The sequence below is a fragment of the Giraffa tippelskirchi genome, chromosome 3 (genome assembly GCF_054371585.1).
Source record: "Giraffa tippelskirchi isolate mGirTip1 chromosome 3, T2T-mGirTip1v1.2.pri, whole genome shotgun sequence".
NCBI classification, from domain to species: Eukaryota; Metazoa; Chordata; class Mammalia; order Artiodactyla; family Giraffidae; genus Giraffa; species Giraffa tippelskirchi.
Genome location: NC_137277.1, coordinates 36,829,537 through 36,851,672, shown reverse-complemented (window position 1 = coordinate 36,851,672; position 22,136 = coordinate 36,829,537). Strand labels below are relative to the sequence as shown.

At 36.8% G+C, this 22,136-nt stretch overlaps 1 protein-coding gene across 8 annotated transcripts in view; it reads right to left on the bottom strand.

Annotated features, from left to right (window-relative positions):
- The window catches only part of RABEP1 (rabaptin, RAB GTPase binding effector protein 1), a 96,687-nt gene that overhangs the window by 67,630 nt on the left and 6,921 nt on the right, over positions 1-22,136 (bottom strand). The gene's annotated exons all lie outside the window — the stretch shown is intronic.

The window sequence follows — 22,136 nt, the reverse complement described above, 5'->3', positions numbered from 1 at the left end:
CTCTCCATTACTGGAAGATTATCTGGTTTTTAGATTAACTTGATTATGGTACGGCAGGGACTGGGACCCATTTTTACTTGAGGAGCTCTATAATTTGGCCACAGCTGATTATATAAACACCTATCCTGACCAAACCCTGAGAGTATTTTGGTTCAAGCAAGGAGAGGGAAATCCAGGGAAATCCAAACTCTTGGTGGCATCCTTTACCCCAACAGCAACCTAGCCACAAATCTATGACCCTAATTGCTCCAGGGGATGCTTATTGGTAGTAACTGCTGCTATACTGCTAAGTCGCTTCAGTCGTGTCCGACTCTGTGCGACCCCATAGACGGCAGCCCACCAGGCTCCTCTGTCCCTGGGATTCTCCAAGCAAGAATACTAGAGTGGGTTGCCATTTCATTCTCCAACGCATGCATGCATGCTAAGTCGCTTCAGTCGTGTCCGACTCTGTGCGACTCCATGAACTGTGCGACTCCATGGGATTCTCCAAGCAAGAATATTGGAGTGGGTTGCCATTTCCTTCTCCCAGAAAGGGAGATGATACTACGTGTTATCGGTAGTAATACGTCTGCCTAATTACCTAGGTCAGCAGAGGTCTCGGATCCCTACAACCAGATAATAACAATTTACTAAAATTTTAACCATGATCTGAGATTATCTCTGAAGGCCCTAATACTCCTCTAAACCTATTACTCAATTAAATTGAGCTTATAATTTTATAGCACACAGAAAAAAAAGACTGGAAAAAATGCAATGATCTGTCTACAAGATACAGAATTATGGCTCATTAATTTCTTCCATGTGCTTATCAAAGTTCTCTACAACTCCTTCAATACTAAATAATTAAAACCAGTATTTATTTGCTCCCATGACATCTTCAGTCAAGCCTCACTACAGATCTAGCAGCATCAAAGCAATCCATGGCAAAAAGAGAAAATGATAGCTGCTTTGAGTTCCCTGTCATTAAAGGCAAGGAGTTATTTTAAGAAGCAAACATCTAGGATCTTTAGGTCAAAGCAAAGACTGACACCTGATCATCTGAACATGTGTTAACCCTCAGAGAAAAAGAGGAATGGAGAATCCACTGAAGGGGGAAATGTGTAGTTATTTCATATTTACTTTTGAAATCGTGAAGGAGATAAGTTCTCTGTGCTATTTACTTGTCTTGGTATTTTCAAATGTCCAGATTCCAACTGTTAAATAAATTAAGCAAATTTTCCACTTCACGTTTTAGTTACAGGCAGCTACTTATTAAAACATGAGTTAGGGAAAAGCAATGGGAAATAAAGAAAGGTGATCCTTCTGTTTTTACTTGTCACTAAAAAACTACACTCCCACCCACTACTGCCTTCCACTAAAGCGCACACACACACACAAAATGTCCATACCTTTCAACATTTAGGAACTGAAGCTAATAAATCAATAAAAACTAAAATATAGCCTTTAAAATTACAGCCAAGGAAGATTAAGTGTGTTTCCAATACTCCCCACCCTGTCCTGGCTCTGGCCTACAGCTGAGGCGCAGTCCACACCCACAGATCTGGCTGGCTCTCTCCACAACTGAGGACAAATTTCAATTCCAGCAGTCGTGATCCCCTTGAGGATATACCAAGTAACTAACTCCCTTATTCTTTTTAATAAAAAAATTTTTAATCCTCCCAAAATTTTTTTAAATACACCTCAACTATTTCCAACATACTGCAGTTCTACGACACATAAAAAGGCCCAAACAACTGCTTTTTATAAGAATGCCTCTACAGCTTTATCTGGAAAAATCAATTCACCCTGCATAAAACAGCAAGAAAGTTTAAAAACAGGCTTCTCTTAAATCATAATGCATGAGCAACCAACCACAAATCAAACTGAAAATAGATCTCATCACACAAAATACTTTAACATGGCGACTAGCAGTTCACAATAACTAGTTAACAGTTCACGTAAAAACCACTTAGCCTGGCATATAAGAAAAAATGGATAAATGTTAGCTATAAACTAGTAAGATTTACTGATATTAAATAAGGGAAAACAGCAGAGTGATGAACTGGCTTTGACAAAAGACCAGAAGTCACTTCTAGCCTCATGATTCTGACTCAGTTCCATGCTTAGACTTCCAGCTCATATCATTCCCCACTACCATGTATCATCCTAGCAACATGCCACTATTAATGCCAACTTCAACAACACTAAGCCTGCTGTAACTCACAGCTGAGAGCTAGTAGCATATCAGACTCTGTTAAACATTCCACACATTCTGTATACTGCTACCTTCCTTTTGAGTAATAAAATAAAGGGGGCGCACTATGTTATACAATGACTTCTTTTAATGCTTGACATGAAAAGAGAAAAATTATTACATCATTTATTCAAAATGTCTGCACTGGTGGTATAGTGATGAGCATAGCTGCCTTCCAAAAGTGTCTGAATTAAGCAACAATACAGAAAGAAAAGAATAATATGGTAAATAAATGAAGGAAAGATGCAATAATTGTTAGGTATATCTCCTTCCCTAATTTCGACATGTGAGAATATGTAATAATTTAGAAATATTTTAAAGCCTCAAGCTGGGTCCTACTATTACACTCTAACAGTATACTAAACTTGATGAGACATTATTAACGGGGGGAAAAACACAATCTAGGTTAAATGTTACTACAATCAGAATTTTTTTTGTTTAAAAACATTTAAGATCCAGGAAAACACCTATTTCAAGCAAAAAAAAAAAAAAAAAAACAATGCATAACTCCAGTGGCACAAAAAAATCAGTTCCAGAAACTCAGAAGTTTTAACTTGTGTATCACTGACTTTAAAGTGAAACTATTAAGTATTGTAGGTATGTACATCCATCCAATGGAATAATATTAAGTCAGAAAAATTATATTAAAAGATTAAGACACAAAATTATATTGATATATAACATAATATGATCTATGGAAATACATATGTATATATAAAAGACTGGCAAGAATAGGCCAATTTATATTCAGAGTTGTCTCTCTGAATCAAAGCTAATCAAAGGATAAATTACACTTGATTGGATTTAAATTAAAAAGTAGTAAGGTGCTTCATCTGTTTTTTTTTTTTTAGTTTCAGCGATTATAATTTTGTCCTATTGCTCCATCTCAATTTCTCTGTTCATAAAAAGTACCCATAACTTATTTCAGTGGTCTTAAAATATTTTAACACACTAAAGAGTCATTTTTTAAAACTACATGTATATTTTCCCAGGACAAATAATTTGTTAAAATAAAAAAAAATTGCTAAAACAAAAATCTTTTGTTTCAGAAGTGGCCTTTCAGCTGGCAAATGACCTGTACTCTGAAAACTCTTCCCTCTACTCTGAAAACTCTGTCCAGCCTTTTGAGGGATTACTAAAAATTATTATTTGCAGTAAATACACCCACTGAATGATACTTTGTTTAGGAAATATTCAGTAAATCCACAATTACTTGCCTCAATAAGGAAGGGGAAGGAGAAGGTAAAGTAAAGCAGTCTACAATAACATGACCAGTCACCTGACAGTATGAGAGCAAACAGATCTAGCACTTGGGAATAATTTTTTCCATAATACTAAAGATAAACACAAATTCTTTAGTATAATAGAAAGCCTGTTATCTCATTTTATATAATCCTCCAAAATCTGACTCTAACAACTTTAAGATACTGCAGCCTTTCACCATGCCCATTTACTCAGATGAACCATTTCTAAAACAAAAGAACATCTGGTGATGAAGTTGACACAGAACATCTTCTTAGCCTTCCTTATGTGAAACAAAATGAACACCCTTATTTTCTTTTACTCTTTTATTCTTTTTTTAAAACTCTCTTAATTAGGTGCTATAGTATTTCAAATAAAAGATAACACTTTTTAAATGATAGGTTTCAAATAAGAAAGTCAATTATTTCTCATGTAAAAATTAGGTGTTTATGTAAATGACTTGAAAATGTTGTCATAAATCCAGGAAAAATATTAAATGAAAAGAACTGGCACCAAATTTTAATTCAGGTGGATAATGAGATAATGAAAAATTACGAAGAGAGTCTTCAAAAGGGCACAAGTAGAACTAAGGATGGAAAAGACTGATGTGGGGAATGGGTGGCAGGGGTGATAAGAACAGCGGTAAGAAGAATCGAAAAACAGAACATTTTCTAATTTTCAACCTCCCTAGAGATGTTAATGATCAAAATTAATTAATTAATTAATCAATCTCTAGGCATTTGCAGTGTGGAATTTATGGATCCAATTTTTAGTTTACATTATTGAGTGGGAATAATAACTGGATAATAGTGTTAGAAGGATTTTATAGATTATTATAGTCCAATGTATTTCAAACTAAATGTCAATCCATTAGTAAGCTGTTACATCAATTTAGTGATTAGAAACCTGCCATTTAAAGTTAGTAATAAAATATAATAGGAAATACCAGCAACACATTTAATATGAGTATATGTTATTTCATGATTGGGTTGCACTGGAGAAAGTGCTTCTTACAGTGAAGAGAGGTCAAAATAGTTTGAAACACCAATTCCTAATTCATGCAGGAATCCATTCCTATAACAGACATGTGATCACATGGCTTACACATAAACATAAAGCTAACAACTCAGTTCACTGCCTTATGGGGCAGCCAATTCCACCATTAAGAGATTTTAGATTATCCTCCCCACTTTACTTGAACAACTGGTCACCTGTTAGAAATATCTATTTTTACTAAAAGAACCTCAAATCATCTTCCTTAGAAATCTTAGTTTTGCCCTACAGAATCAGTGAGGAAAATTTCTATTATCTGACATCTCACACTTGCCCTCTCCTTTCTTCTCCAGATGGAACATCTCTTAATCCTTTAATAACGTCTAAATTCTTCATGATCTCAGCTGCTCTCTCTGCACACTACAGTTAGCCAAAATTCTACATAAAACAGGACACACTAATCCTAACACAATACCACCTTAGTAGAAACACTGTATCTGAGGGTTATACTCTTAATAACATACTATAAATTTACCCAGGCTTTTACTGGCCGTGATCTCACCTTGTCATTGCTGGCCCAACAAAGACAACTTCAAAAATGAGCTGACTATACACAACGGCACCCCACTCCAGTACTCTTGCCTGGAAAATCCCATGGACCAGCCTGGTAGGCTATAGTCCATGGGGTCGCTAAGAGTCGGACGGACATGACTGAGCGACTTCACTTTCACTTTTCACTTTCATGCATTGGAGAAGGCAATGGCAACCCACTCCAGTGTTCTTGCCTGGAGAATCCCATGGACGGTGGAGCCGGGTGGGCTGCCGTCTATGGGGTCACACAGAGTCGGACACGACTGAAGTGACTTAGCAGATACACAATACCTTATATAAAATGGATAACCAACAAAGACCTACTGTATAGCACAGGGAACTATACTTAATATTTTGTAACAACCTATAAGGGAAAAGAATCTGAAAAAGAATACACACATACACAAGTATATATATACAACTCAATCACTGTGCTGTACACCTGAAACTAACACAACATCGTAAATCAACAATACTTCAATTTTTTTAAAAAGCTAACTATATGGTTGAAATAAACTATGGACATTTTTGAATACTGGTCAATATATACAATATAGTTCAACCACCATTACCTGCATTTTACCAGATAATTTTTTAGTCATCTTAATTTCTGATTACACTTAGCCCAATTACCATAACTGTCAGAAGTTCACGACCAACAACTGATATAAATATGCATGGATAAAAATGGATAGCTATCTATTCAATTTGTACAAGTTGGTATTATTCTACTTCGAGTATTTCAAGTACCAAATGCCAAGCCAGATGAAAAAGCATGACTCTCACTGGACTGAAAAGCAGATATATTTTTTAACTATTTGGATATTTAAATATTTTCGAGTCCCACTTACAAGACAAAGAACGCAATTCAAAACTTATATGCCTTAAGCTTAAAACTCAAAGAAGGCTTCCTTAAGAAAAGGCCAAAAGAATTCAGCTTTCTGCCTATAACTCTACTGGCATTCATAAGCAGAACTACATCATGTTACTTTAGGACCTAGCTTGGAACTCTGAGAATTCACTATCAGTGAAGTTGAATTTAATCCTTATTTTGTGCTTGAATTAACCATGTGTCAGTAAGGTTGCTGGTGAGAATGCAAATTAGTACAACCACTTTGGAAAACAGTTCCTTACAAATGCACACCTACCATATGATACAGCAATCCTACAAATGAAAACATATTTCCACACAAAGATTTGCACACAAGTGCTCACCAAAGCTTCGATAATACTTACAAAACTACTTTGGCTTAAGATAACCAAAAACTGGAAATAAATCAAAACACCCACTATAAATGGACAAAGAGGAACTAAACAGCCTCTTGATGAAAGTGAAAGAGTGAAAAAGTTAGCTTAAAGCTCAACATTCAGAAAACTAAGATCATGGCATCTGGTCCCATCATTTCATGGCAAATAGATGGGGGAACAGTGGAAACAGTGAGAGACTTTATTTTGGGGGGCTCCAAAATCAGTGCAGGTGGTGATTGCAGCCATGAAATTAAAAGACGCTTACTTCTTGGAAGGAAAGTTATGACCAACCTAGACAGCATATTAAAAAGCAGAGATATTACTTTGCCAACAAAGGTCGGTCTAGTCAAGTCTATGGTTTTTCCAGTAGTCATGTATGGATGTGAGAGTTGGACTATAAAGAAAGTTGAGTGCCAAAGAATTGATGCTTTTGAACTGTGGTGTTGGAGAAGACTCTTGAGAGTCCCTTGGACTGCAAAGAGATCCAACCAGTCTATCCTAAAGGAGATCAGTCCTGGGTGTTCATTGGAAGGCGTGATGTTGAAGCTGAAACTCCAATACTTTGGCCACCTCATGCAATGAGCTGACTCATTTGAAAAGACCCTGATGCTGGCTAAGATTGAGGGCAGGAGGAGAAGGGGACGACAGAGGATGAGATGGCTGGATGGCATCACCGACTCAATGGACATGAGTTTGGGTGGGCTCCAGGAGTTGGTGTTGGACAGGGAGGCCTGGCGTGCTGCGGCTCATGGGGTCGCAAAAAGTCGGACATGACTGAGCAACTGAACTGAACTGAACAATGAAATATTAGGCAGCAACAAAAAGGAACACATTACTAATTCACACAATCTGGATAAATGTCAAGAGCATCGTTTAAGTGAAAGAAATCAGACACAAAAAGTATGATCCCACTTATACAAAATTCTAGAAAAGGCAAAACTATGACGACAGAAAGTAGAGTAGCACTTGCCCAGAGGAGTTTAACCACGAAGTGTCATGAAAGAACTTTTTGGGGTAAAACATTCTGTAACACAATTATGGTGATGGTTACAAACTACGTATGTTTGAAAACTCATGAATCTATATACTTAAACCTAGTAAATTTTAGCATAAACTATTTTTTGATCAGCTCTGTGGTATGAATTTAAAATTACAAGAATAAACTAGTGCTTGGTAGCATTAAGTGCTATCTTATTAGTGCTTCATAGCACAAGTGCTATCCTCTTCAGGCCAATTTTATTATCTTCATAGCATTTATCACTATCTGAAACTATTTCCCTAAATATCTGAATGTTTAAATATTGTTCCACACTAGAGAAGACCTTCAGTGAAAACTGAGACTGTATGTATCCTGCTTGTTGTTACATGTTACATTTTTAACACCTGGAACTGTGGCTAACACATGGAAGGCATTCAATAAACATTTACTAAATAAGTAAACAAAAAAGATAAGCTGGAATAACTGAAACCCATTGATGAAGAAGGGCATAAGTCAGGGTTTTAAAAGATAGCAAGGATTTGAAGAACCAAAGGAGAGAAGAGTCTTCAACTGCAATGGAAATGAGACAGTAATGAGTATCTGTCTAGGAGCCAGCAACCAAACATCTCTGACGTGGGCAAAACTGCAACTTTCCCAACTTCGCATACAAGTCCCAATGAGTTACTCCTTGGCTTTCCGATATAGTAGCCATAGGCCGGAGAAGGCAATGGCACCCCACTCCAGTACTCTTGCCTGGAAAATCCCATGGATGGAGGAGCCGGGTAGGCTACAGTCCATGGGGTCGCTAAGAGTCGGACACGACTGAGCGACTTCACTTTCACTTTGCCCTTTCATGCACTGGAGAAGGAAATGGCAACCCACTCCAGTATTCTTGCCTGGAGAATCCCAGGGACAGCGGAGCCTGATGGGCTGCCATCTATGGGGTCGCACAGAGTAGAACACGACTGAAGCGACTTAGCAGCAGCAGCAGCAGCAGCCATAGGGCTTCCCTGGTAGCTCAGTTGGTAAAGAATTTGCCTGCAATGCAGGAAACCTTGGTTCAATTCCTGGGTTGGGAAGATCCGCTGGAGAAGAGACAGGCTACCCCCTCCAGTATCTGGGCTTCCCTTGTGGCTCAGCTGGTAAAGAATCTGCCTGCACTGCGGGAGACCTGGGTTTGATCCCTGGGTTGGGAAGATCCCCTGGAGAGGAGAAAGACTACCGACTCCAGTATTCTGGCCTGGACTGTATAGTCCATGGGGTCACAAAGAGTCTTGACATGACTGAGCAACTTTCACTTTCCAGCCACTGAACACATGAAATGTGGTCATCTGAATTATGTGTTAAATATGAAACATATATGGAATTTTGAAGACTTCAGTACAAAAAAATTTCACTATCTCATTAATAGTTTCTATCGCATGTAGAAATCATAACATCTGGAATATACCGGATAAATAAAATTGAGTATTAAAATTCATTCCACAGAAAGTTATACACATATGTTCAGAGAAGCATTATTCACAACAGCTAAAGAAAGGAAACTCAAATGTTCATCAACTGATGACTGGATAAACAACATTTGGTGTATTTATACCACAGAATACTATATATCCAAAAAAGGAATGAAGTACAAACAAGTTACAAGATGGATGAGCCTTGAAAACATTAAGTTAAAAAAGTCAGACACCAAAGGCTACCTATTGTATGATTCCATTTATATGTAATATCCAAAGAAGGAAAATTCAGAGACTAAAATATTAGTGGTTGCCAGCAGTTGGGGAAGAAGGAACGGAATGGGGAATGACTGTTAACAGTCGGGGTATTCTTTGGAGGATGAGGAACGTATTTTGAAATTAGTGGTGATGGATGCACAGCTCTGCAGATATTCTAAAAACCACTGAATTGTATGTTTTAAAGGGGTGAAGTTGATGGTGTATGAATTGAATCTCAATAAAGCTGTTAATAAAATTAATCTCCATAAAATTAATTTCACCTATTTAGAAGTGTTTGTTTTGATGTTTTTAATCTTTTAATGTGGCTGCCAGACTCAACTGAAGTGACCTAGCACACATCACAGCACAATGTGGCTGCCAGAAAAAATTTACACTCTTTAGCTCACATTACATCTCTATTGGACAGCACTGTTCTAGAGAGCTTATGTGGGGAGGGGGATACCCTGGATATTTTGAGTTCTCATTTTTACCTCTATTTGTCTTATACTCTCTATTTTTCCCAATTTGCCAGCCTGCTTCAAGTATCACCATACTTTACAGCCAACTGAGACACCAAGATCAGTTCTCTTAAAACCCACGATTCCCTTCTCCCCTGTGCTTTCACAGTAGCACAGTGTTCCTCTACCACAGTGTGCAGACTGTCAGTGGTCTAATGAGATAAGGAGTTTGTACAAGAATGGAAAATCAGCTAGGACACTGAGCACACTTCCAGGGTTCCTTGAGAAAGAAATGACTGATTCTAGGTCTGGGGCAGAAGTATAAATGATAAACCTGGAACACCTTGGCACCTATTGCAGTTTTATCAAAGGATTTCCCTTTGTAACAAAGGAGTCAACTTACAGGATTCAATGGCCAACGAGGAGATAATCTGAACATCAGTGTGGTAGGCTGAACCAACCCTCCCACTCAAATACTAATTTCCTGATCACCAAACCAGTAAATATTACCTAATATAGTAAATGATGTAATTAAGGATCTTGAGAAAAGTAGTTTATCCTGGACTATCCAGCTGAAAAATAATGTACCCATAAAACCATTCCTCCACCATTCCAGATAAAGGGGCATTCTACATACTCACACATACAATTCACAGCAGATAACTATCAATAAAAAATTTAATTACTTTTGGTTAACAATCCCTTTAATATAAAATGCAAATTTACTCAGAATTGAAGATTTTTTTTTATTCACTTTAATTGGAGGCTAATTACTTTACAATATTGTGGTGGTTTTTGCCATACATTGACATGAACCAACCACAGGTGTACATATGTCCCCCATCCTGAATCCCCTTCCCACCCCATCCCTCTGGGTTGTCCCATGGCACCGGCTTTGAGTGTCCTGCTTCGTGCATCAAACTTGCACTGGTCATCTATTTTATATATGATACTCTACATGTTTCAATGCTATTCTCTCAAATCATCCCACCCTCGCCTTCTCCCACAGAGTCCAAAAGTCTGTTCTTTACATCTGTCTCTCTTTTGCTTTCTTGCATATAGGGCCGTCATTACCGTCTTTCTAAATTCCATATATATGCATTAATATACTGTATTGGTGTTTCTCTTTCTGACTTACCTCACTCTGTATAATAGGCTCCAGTTTCATACACCTCATTAGAACTGACTCAAATGAGTTCTTTTTTATAGCTGAGTAATATTCCATTGTGTATATGTACCACAACTTCTTTATCCATTCGTCTGCCAATGGACATCTAGGTTGCTTCTGGGTCCTAGCTATTGTAAACAGTGCTGCAATGAACACTGGGGTACAAATGTCTTTCAATTCTGGTTTCCTCGGTGTGTATGCCCAGCAGTGGGATTGCTGGGTCATATGGCAGTTCTATTTCCAGTTCTTTCAAGAATCTCCACACTGTTCTCCATAGTGGCTATACTAGTTTGCATTCCCACCAACAGTGTAACAGGATTCCCTTTTCTCCACACCCTCTCCAGCATTTATTGTTTGTAGACTTTTTGATGGCAACCTTTCTGACCAGCATGAGATTGTACCTCATTGTGGTTTTGATTTGCATTTCTCTGAAAATAAGTGATATTGAGCATCTTTTCATGTGTTTGTTAGCCATCTGCATGTCTTCTTTGGAGAAATGTCTGTTTAGTTCTTTGGCCCGTTTTCTGATTGGGTTATTTTTCTGGTATTGAGCCGCATGATATGCTTATGTATTTTGGAGATTAATTCTTCGTCAGTTGTTTCATTTGCTATTATTTTCCCCCATTCTGAAGGCTGCTTTTTCACTGTGCTTATAGTTTCCTTCCTTGTGTAAAAGCTTTTAAGTTTAATTAGGTCCCATTTGTTTATTTTTGTTTTTATTTCCATTACTCTGGGAGGTGGGTCATAGAGGATCTTGCTGTGATTTACGTCAGAGAGTGTTCTACATATGTTTTCCTCTCAGAGTTTTATAATTTCTGCTCTTACGTTTAGATCTTTAATCCATTTTGAGTTTATTTTTGTGTATGGTGTTAGAAAGTGTTCTAGTTTCATTCTTTTACAGGTGGTTGACCAGTTTTCCCAGCACCATTTGTTAAAAAGATTGTCTTTTCTACATTGTGTATTTTTGCCTCCTTTGTCAAAGACAAGGTGTCCATAGGTGCTTGGATTTATCTCTGGGCTTTCTATTTTGTTTCATTGATCTATATTTCTGTCTTTGTGCCAGAACCGTATTGTCTTGATGAAGTTTTTTTTTTTTAATCATTTACAGGGGGAACAAGTCAAGCCTAACACAACATATGATACCTCTTAGAACCATGTTTGATTATACTGTAAAACAAATCAAATCCCCTGTGTACACACTGTCCTTCATTATAACACAGAAAACCTAAAATGTAGATGTAATTTCTTAAAGTGTAGATGTAATTTCTTATCTCCCTACACTTGTTTATAGAAGGACTACAATATAACTACATAGCTGACATTAGGAGTTACTTATCACAAGAAAAGTTCTTCATAAATAAATCATAAAAACACAAGCATTATATTATATTTATAAGGAAAGAAATGCATTATTTATGAGCTTTTCAGAAATATCAAGGTCAAACATAGAGAGGGATCAGAATTTTGATAAATAGTTACCCTAAGTGTGGAGAAAAGAAGATTAATTACATATCCCTGAGGAGACATGAGAAATCAATAGGCAAAAATATTTCCAGGAGGGAGTGCTGATGTTATTGGGGTTGTTGCAAGGTCTCAAAGTTAGAAAAAATTAAATAATGGAAGCTAACAATTAAGTATCCCCTACCTATCAGGTATCATATAGAAAGCAGTAAAGCATAATAATTGAAAGCACAGGCTCTGGAATTAATTTCTGAATCCCAGCTCTGCCACTTATAAACTGGTTCCTTCTCTTTACCTGTAAAAATGAAGACTAGATTACTACTACATTCCAGGGTTGTAGGAAAGATTAAATAATCTATATACAGCTTAAAGAATATTAGGCAAGTTATTTTAAACACTGGTTCATTAAATTTTCAAAACAAACCATAAAGTAGGCATACCACCCCCAGTTATAGGTGAGGAAACATTCTGAGAAATTAAGTAAAATGCCTACTGTCACACAGTTAATAAATGGCAGAGCTGGGTTCAAACACCAATCTGTCAAGGCCTAGAAAGATTTCCCTGTGATTGTAAGTATTTAATAGAGATTAATATAGGAGATCCATGCACCACATGAGTTATAAACAAGTATAATACCACCTTCTAGGGTGGCTCCTTTATTTAGTCACACTGTTAATTTTCATGTTGAAATACATATACTCAAAAATAAGTCATTTTCCTTCACAGTAAGGGCATTATACTGTTAGGGTTTTGGTTTTTTTAAGTTATTTGTGTAACTTTATATCAGAATGGTAAAGGCACAATCTAAAGCATTTAATTATAAACCAGTGGTTCTCAACTAGAGGTGCTTTTGCTCCCCAGAGGACATTTGGCAATGTCTGGAGACATTCCTGGTTGTCACAACCAAGGGCTAAGGGTACTGGTATTCAGTGGTTAGAGGTCAAAGAGGCTGCTTAACATTCTACAATGTAAAGGACAGTCATATACAACAAAGAATAATCCAGCCTAAAATGTCAATAGTGATAAAGGTGAGAAATCTGTTATAAACTGATAGGGAGGGTTGAGAACTTCAGATACAAGTGACAGACTAGAAGACAGGTAGAAAGTCTCTCTCCAAAGGAAACCATCAACAAAACAAAAAGGCAATTTCAGAATGGGAGAAAATATTTGCAAAGGATATGACCAACAAGAGCTTAATTTCCAAAATATACAAACAGCACATACAAGTCAACAACAAAAACCCAATCAAAAAAATGGTCTGAAGAACTAAACAGATATTTCTCCAAAGACTACATACAGCTGGCCAAAAGGCACATGAAAAGAAGCTCAACATCACTAATTGTTAGAGAGATGCAAATCAAAACTACAATGAGGTACCACCTCACAGCGGTCAGATGGTCGTCATTAAAAAGTCTACAAGTAACAAAAGCTGGAAAGGGTGCGGAGAAAAGGGAACCCTCCTACACTACTGATGGGAATATAAGTTGGTGCAGTCACTATGGAAAAACGGTATGGAGATTCCTCAAGAAACTAGAGTTGCCATATGATCCAGCAATCCCTCTTTGGGCATATATCCAAACAAGACTACAAATCAAAAAGATACATGCACCTCAATGTTCAAAGCAGCACTATGTACAAAAGCCAAGACAGAGAAGTAACCTAAATGTGCACTGACAGATGAATTGATAAAGATGATGGGGTATTAAATCCAATGGATTTCTACTCAGTAATAAAAAAGTATGAAATAATGCCTTTTGCAGCAACATGGATGGCGTAGCGATTATCATGCTAAGTGATGTAAATCAAAGACGTATCATATTATGATACCACTTATATGTGGAATCTAAAATATGACACAAATGAACTTATCCACAAAACAGAAACAGACTCACAGACAGAGAACAGACTTGTGGGGGATGCAGGACGGATGGATTGGGAGTTTGGGGTTAGCAGATGCAAGGAGAGGAAAGTGAAGTCGCTCAGTCGTGTCCGACTCTTTGCGACCCCATGGACTGTAGCCGACTAGGCTCCTCCATCCATGGGATTTTCCATGCAAGAGTACTGGAATGGGTTGCTATTGCCTTCTCCAGAGGATCTTTCCGACCCAGGGATCGAACCCAGGTCTCCCATATTGCAGGCAGATGCTTTACCGTCTGCACCACCAGGGAAGCCTATTATTTATCATATACAGACCTGATAAACAACGTCCTACTGTATAGGATAAGGAACTATACTCAAAATCCTGTTATAAACCAGAATGGGCAAGAATATGAATATATATATATCTGAATCACTTTGCTATACAGCTGAAATTAACACAATATTATAAATCAACCATACTTCATTTTTTTTTTTAAGTCCTTTCTAATCCTAAAATGCTGTCTCCTTACCATACCTGATTAAAGCAAATCCAGGATATATTTCAGGACAGATGACTAGGTAGTAATCAACAGCAAAAGTCTTAAAATTCTGTATACTTTTCAACCAAGCAATTTCACGACCAAGTACATATCCTAAGAAGTAACGATGATGAATAAGCAGATTTCATTACAAGAATGTTACTTCTTTAAAGCATTTATTCCAAAACATTAGAATTTCAAACGTTAGAAATAAGCAAATGCCTAACAAAAGAAAAGTAACCCCCAAACAAGTTTCAAGATGAAACTTGAAAGAGACCATAACAAATGCTAACAAATCTATAGGAAATAAATATGTCCTATGTTATGTAAACTGTCTTCAGCATAGTAAAAGATGGAATGCTTCCCTATTTTACTAGGCTAGTATAACCAAGGTACTGAAACCCAAGGTAGTATCAAAATGGAAAACTATAGGCCAATCTCAGTTATGAATTTTTTCAAATTAAAAAGATATTAAAATATTATTAACCCAATCTAGATACATACTAAAACAACCCATCACAACCAAGTTGAGTTTATCGCAACAAAATCTGTCCCAACATTAGGAAACCAATTAACCAATTTTGTTACAGATCAAAAAGACCTGAAATAATCTCAATGAATTACAAAGGGAAAAAAGTAAAGCAATGAAAGAGGAAAACAGCTCTGAGAAACAAATAATGTCCAATATAAAGATGATCCACATACCTAAAACAGAGAACCCAACAAATGGAACTAAGAAAATATTAAAAGAAAAAAGAAAGGAAATACTCAAAGATTTAAAAGCACAAGTATTTCCAAAAGGAAATCAGAACTGAATATGCAACAAAAAATAATAAAGATGTGAGCAAACAGGCTGACACAGGAAGAAAACAGAAGGAACTTGGATCTTGGACATCCTTGAAAAATTCAACCAGCCTTGGAATGCTTTACTTCTAAACTTGTCATACACAAAAAAATCAACCCTTGAGTCACTTGGGACTGGATTTCCAACTGCTGTGGGGAGAAATATTCCTGACACAAAAGAATACACCAAAATATACATATATCAAAAGTATCAAAATTTATATGCACATAACCTTTGAACCTTTGAACAACTAATAAGGATTAAGGTAAGTATTTGCACAAATATTTAGAAACATATGTAGCAGGATGTTTACAACAGTGTTAACTGTAATAGAAAAAAATTAACTATTAATAAATATATACCGAGAGACCTAATTAATATTATGGAATCCATGCAATGGAATATCATGCAGTCATTAAAAATAAAATTTGTTACTTAAGTGGGAACAACATCCTATATAAGTATTAGAATTTTCAATTTTTAAGAGTTTTTTCATACATTATACATATTAAAACTTTGCAAAGATAATACACCAACAAGTGAATGGATATTATCTTTGGCTAAGCTTTTTTTCTTTATGCTTTTCTACATTTTCTGAATTGCTTGCAATAGGCAATATTAATTTTATCTAAAATTCCTAACTTGACAAACAGCTCATATAGAAACAATTCAGAAAACTCAAATGATACTGAAAAAAATGGCCAACAATTTAGGAAAGAAACAAAAATGAAAAAAGTATAAGCGGATTTCTGACACTGAGATAGAGCAAGTCTTTGAAAGTATCAAAGCATTATCAAGTTTGTTCAAAAGAATCCTTAGGCTTCTCTATACCATACATTAGCAATAAGAGAAAGAATAAACTCTAAAAGTATCTGTAACAAATAAATGACAAAGTCATTGTCAATAAATGACAATGTCCATGAAAAAGATATTTATAAATTAATAAGAAAATGACAAAGGACATGAAGAGGCAATGCACAAAGAAAACAAGTGGTCAATACATTTTTAAAGCCTAATCACACCCATCAAAACGGTACCTTATTGCTGTTTTAAGCTGCATTTAGTAACTTAAAACAGCAATAACATTTGCCTATGCTATTGGTAATAAAAATTTTAATCTATACTTAATGTTAACAGGAATGAGGTTACACTAAAAGACATCAGTACTAATGGGAGAAATGTAAACTAGAATAAGATAGATGTCCGAGGATGTCTCCTGTAGAGTTATTTACTAATAGCAAGGTCTTACAAATAATCAAATGGGCAGAAACAGGAAAATAAATTATGACATACTTAGACTTTTAAAACCAATTTTTTTGAAAAATAACTTACACAGAAAAATTTTATATCATAATTAAAAATAGAGGGACTTCCCTAGTGGTCAGTGGTTAAGACTCTGAGCTCCCAATGCAGGGGGCCCAGGGTTCGATCCCTGGCCAGGAAAGTAGATACCACATGCCGCAACTAAGAGTTTGCATGTGGCAACTAAAGATTCCTTGTGCAGCTGATGATCGAAGATCCCATGTGCTGCAACTCACACCCGGCACAGACAAATAAATAAATAAAAATAGTTAAAAAAAAAATACAAAACTACATGTGCAGTATGATCTACTGCTTAAAAATTGTATTTGTTGATATAAAACATGGCCAGAAATACACTCAGTTCAGTTCAGTCGCTCAGTCGTGTCTGACTCTTTGCGACCCCATGAATCACAGCACGCCAGGCCTCCCTGTCCATCACCAACTCCCGGAGTCTACCCAAACCCATGTCCATCGAGTCGGTGATGCCATCCAGCCATCTCATCCTGTCATCCCCTTCTCCTCCTGCTCCCAATCCTTCCCAGCATTAGGGTCTTTTCCAATGAGTCAAATCTAAATACGATTATGAGTAATAAGTCTTTGTACTTTATGGTAGGAAAAAAAAAAAAAAAACCTTGGTGTAATAATTTTGCCCTCTTTTTAATGATGAGAGTTTACTTAACTAAACCTGACCTGAGAGATAGCGGGTGGAATGAAAATAGTCATGAAGCCTGAGCAATTTACTAAACTTTCACTTCCTCAATTGTGAAAGAAGGAGAATACCAACCTTAAAGAATTCAGAGATTTAAATAATTAATACATTTAAAGTGCCTTAAGGGAGCATGATGGCAGACTTAATGTGATCATTCCAACTTTTATCTGAATGAATAGATACCTAGGTAGAGCTCAGGAAAATTCTAGAAGGTTCTTGGCTCTTTAAAACACTAAAACACTAGAAAGTAGGGAAAAAGTCATAACTATGTGGTATAACACCAGAAAAGATAAATCAAAAAACAAAACAAAACACTATTCAGAAATGGACTCAAGCATTTCTGAATATTTAGCATGTATAAGTAGTGTGACATGTCTAAATCAATGGAGGAAAATCACTATATGTGCTATCCAGCTAGCCATTTGAAATAAATTCTAATAAAAGCTGGATTCCTATCTCAGTGCCTACATCAAAATGAATTCCAAAGTGATGTAACATTTAAAAGTAAATACTAGAGACTTCTCTAGTGGTCCAGTGGTTAAGAATCCGCCTTGCAAAGAAGGGGACTCAGAGTCTGATCCCTGGTAGGGAAATTAAGGTCCCACATGCTACAGCCAACTATAAGCCCAGGCGCTGTAACCACTGAGCCCACAAGCCACAACCAAAGATCTCACAGGACACAACAAAGAGCTGACGCAGCAAATAAAAAGATTTCTTTTAAAAAAGTAAATACTAGAAGATAACATAGACAAAGGAAATCTAGAGGCCACTAAGGAAAACACATGATGGACAGGGAAGCCTGGCGTGCTGCGGTCCATGGTGTTGAAGAGTCAGACACGACTGAGTGACTGAACTGAAGAAAAATACTGATAAGTCACACAAAAGTTAAAATATTTCCATATGCCAAAACATCTCAAAATAAATATACAAAATGGGGGAAATTTTTGCTACATTTGCTACACACATGATAATGAGATCAACTTCCCCATATGCAAAGAACTTAATTTGTTAAATTAAGGGAGCTACAAGGTCTCATATGGCTTCCCAGGTGGCTCAATGGTCAAGAATCTGCCTGCGATGCAGGAGACCTGGGTTTGATCCTTGGGTCTGGAAGATCCCCTGGGAAAGGAAATGGCAACCCACTCCAGTATTCTTGTCTGGGAAATTCCACGGACAGAGGAGTCTGGCAGGCTACAGGCCACGGGGTCACAGAGTCATACAGAACTTAGTGACTAAACAACAACAAGCTCTCTTATACCCTGATAGTGAGCCTGTAAACTGTCAAACCTTTTTGAAAGAGAATGTGACTTTCACCATTAAATTTTTAAACATGCATTCTTACACTCAGTAATTTTGGTTCAAGCTATTTGTGACACAAAAATACTCACGTGAGTGTGTGAAGACAGGTACGAGGATATTCGCTAAAGTTTTATTGTAATGGCATGAATATTTATCAACGAGGACTTACTTTAAAAAATTATAGTGCATCTATATTGTTGTTCAGTCGCCCAGTCCTGTCCGACTCTTTGGACCCCACAGACTGCAGCAGCTATATTATGCAGCCACAAAAGTGATCTATTTCAAAAATAGTAACATTATCTATATCAAAAACAAAGTAAAGAAAAAGAGGGTTGAGGAAAGCATATACACCGTGACTCCACTTTTATCATCATCAGAATATACATTTCTTTAAAAAAAAAAACAGAAAAATATATACCAGATCTTTAACAGTGTTTATCTCTGGGAGGCGAGTTTATGAGCTTATATGGACTTTTTCTTTCATATTATACATTTACAAATTTTTACAAACTTTTTTTATTTCTGATGCAAAAAAATATTTTTAAGAAATTTAAAATCACATACATGCAAAGACAGGCACAGTAAAGGGCAGAAACAGTATGGACCTAATAGACGCAGAAGATATTAAGAAGAGGTGGCAAGAATACAGAGAAGAACTACACAAAAAAACATCTTAATGACCTAGATAACAATGATGGTGTGATCACTCACATAGAGCCAGAGTGTGGCTCCTGGAGTGTGAAGTCAAGTAGGCCTTAGGAAGAATCACTATAAACAAAGCTAGTGGAGGTGATGGAATTCCAGCCAAGCTATTTCAAATCCTAAAAGATGATGCTGTAAAAGTGCTGCACTCAATGTGCCAGTAAATTTGGAAAACTCAGCAGCGGCCACAGGACTGGAAAAGTTCGGTTTTCATTCCAATCTCAAAGAAGGGCAATGCCAAAAAGAATGTTCAAACTACTGCACAACTGCACTCATTTCACATGCTAGCAAAGTAATGCTCAAAATCCTTCAAGTTAGGCTTCAACAGTATGTGAACTGAGAACTTCCAGATGTACAAGCTGGATTTACAAAAGGCAGAGGAATCAGAGATCACATTGCAAATATCCGTTGAATCACAGAAAATGCTAGAGAATTCCACAAAAACATATACATTTGCTTCATTGACTATGCTAAAGCCTTTGAATGTGTAGACCACAACAAACTGGAAAATTCTTAAAGAGATGGGAATACCAGACCACCTTACCTGCCTTCTGCAAAACCTGTATGCGGGTCAAGCGGCAACAGTTAGAACCCAACAGGGAACAACAGACTGGTTCAAAATTAGGAAAGGAGTGTGTCAAGGCTGTATACTGTCACCCTGTTTATTTAACTTATATGCATAGTACATCATGCAAAATGCCAGGATGGATGAAGCACAAGCTGGAATCAAGACTACAGGGAGAAATATCAATAACCTCAGATACGCAAATGACACCACCCTTATGGCAGAAAGTGAAGAGGAATTAAAGAGCCTCTTGATAAAAGTCAAAGAGGAGAGTGAAAACCCTAGCTTAAAACAACATTCAAAAAATGAAGGTCATGGCATCCGGTCCCATCACTTCATGGAAAACATGGGGAAACAATGGAAACAGTGACAGACTATTTTCTTGGGCTCCAAAATCACTGTGGACAGTGACTGTAGCCATGAAATTAAGACGCTTGCTCTTTGGAAGAAAAGCTATAACAAACCTAGACAGCATATTAAAAAACAGAGACATTACTTTGCCTACAAAGGTCTGTATAGTCAAAGCTATGGCTTTTCCAGTAGTCATGTTCAGATGTGAGAGCTGGACAATAAAAAAGGCTGAACACCGAAGAATTGATGCTTTCGAACTGTGGTGAGGGAGAAGACTCTTGAGAGTACCTTGGACAGCAAGAAAATCCAACCAGTCAATCCTGAAGGAAATCAACCCTGAATATTCATTGGAAAGACTGATGCTGAAGCTCCAATACTCTGGCCACCTGATACGAAGAACTGACTCCAAGGAAAAGACCCTGATGCTGGGAAAGACAGAAAGCAGGAGGAGAAGGCGACAACAGAGGATGAGATGGTTGGATGGCATCACCGACTCAATGGACATGAACTTGAGCAAACTTTGGGAGATGATGAAGGACAGGGAAGCCTGGTATGCTGCAGTCCATGGGGTCTCAAAGAGTTGGAGACGACTGAGCGACTGAACAACAACATGAAAGAATAAACAAATACATAAATGGAACAGAAACAGTGAGCCCAGAAGTAGATTCACACAAATATAGATGACTGATCTGTGACAAAGAAGGAAAGGCAATTCAATGAAGTGACAGCCTTTTCAACAAATGATGGTACTGGAACAACTGAATATCCACATGCATAAATAAAGAAAAAAGAATTTAGATACAGACCTTACATCCTTCACAAAAAATAACTCAAAATGAGTCACAGACCTAAATGTAAAATGCAAAACTATAAAACTCCTGGAGCAAAACATAGGGAAAAATCTAGATGATAATGACTTTTTAGATATAGCACCAAATGTACGATCCATGAAAGAAATAATTGTAAGTTGGCTTTCATTAAATTTAAAACTTCTGCTTGTGAAAGACATTGCCAAGGGAATAAGACAAGCCACAGATCTGGAGAAGATACTTGCAAAAGACATCTGATAAAGTCCTGTGATACAAAATATACAAACCCTCTTAAAGCTAAACAATAAGAAAATTAACAATCTCATTAAAAGTTATGCAAAATTCTGAACAGACACCTCACAAAAGAAGATATACAAACAGTAAATAAGTTCAACATCATCTTTCGGTAACCGCAAATTAAAACAATTAAAGATACCACCACACATCTACTAGAATGACTAAAACCCAAAACACAGACACTTGCTGAACAAATGCTGGGAAAAGTGGAGGAAGAATTCTCATTTATGGCTGGTAGGAATGCAAAATGGTACACCCACTTTAACATACTCTTCCCATATGATCCTCAATCACACTCCTTAATATTCAGCCAAGAGTGGAAAACTTACATCTGCACAAAAACCTGTTTTACAGAAGTTTTATTGGTAACTGTCAAAACTTGGGAGCAATCATGACGTCCTTCAACAACTGAGTAACTGGTACATTCAGAAAATGGAATATTAATCAGTCCTTAAAAAAAAAACACAAAGCAGAAATGGGCTACCAAGTCACAAAAAGACATGAGGAAACTTTAAATGTGTATTACTAAGTGAAAGAAGCAATATGAAAAGGCCACATAACTGTATGATTCAAACTATATAACATTCTGGAAAAGGCAGAAACCATGGAAACAGTAAAAAAGATCAGTGTTTGCCAAGGATCTAGGGGAAAAGACAGATGAGTAGGTAGAACACAGGGGATTTCCTAGGCAGTGAAACTATTCTGTACAATGATACATGCATTGTATGTTTATCCAAACACACAGAACGTACAACACAAAGAGTGAATAAT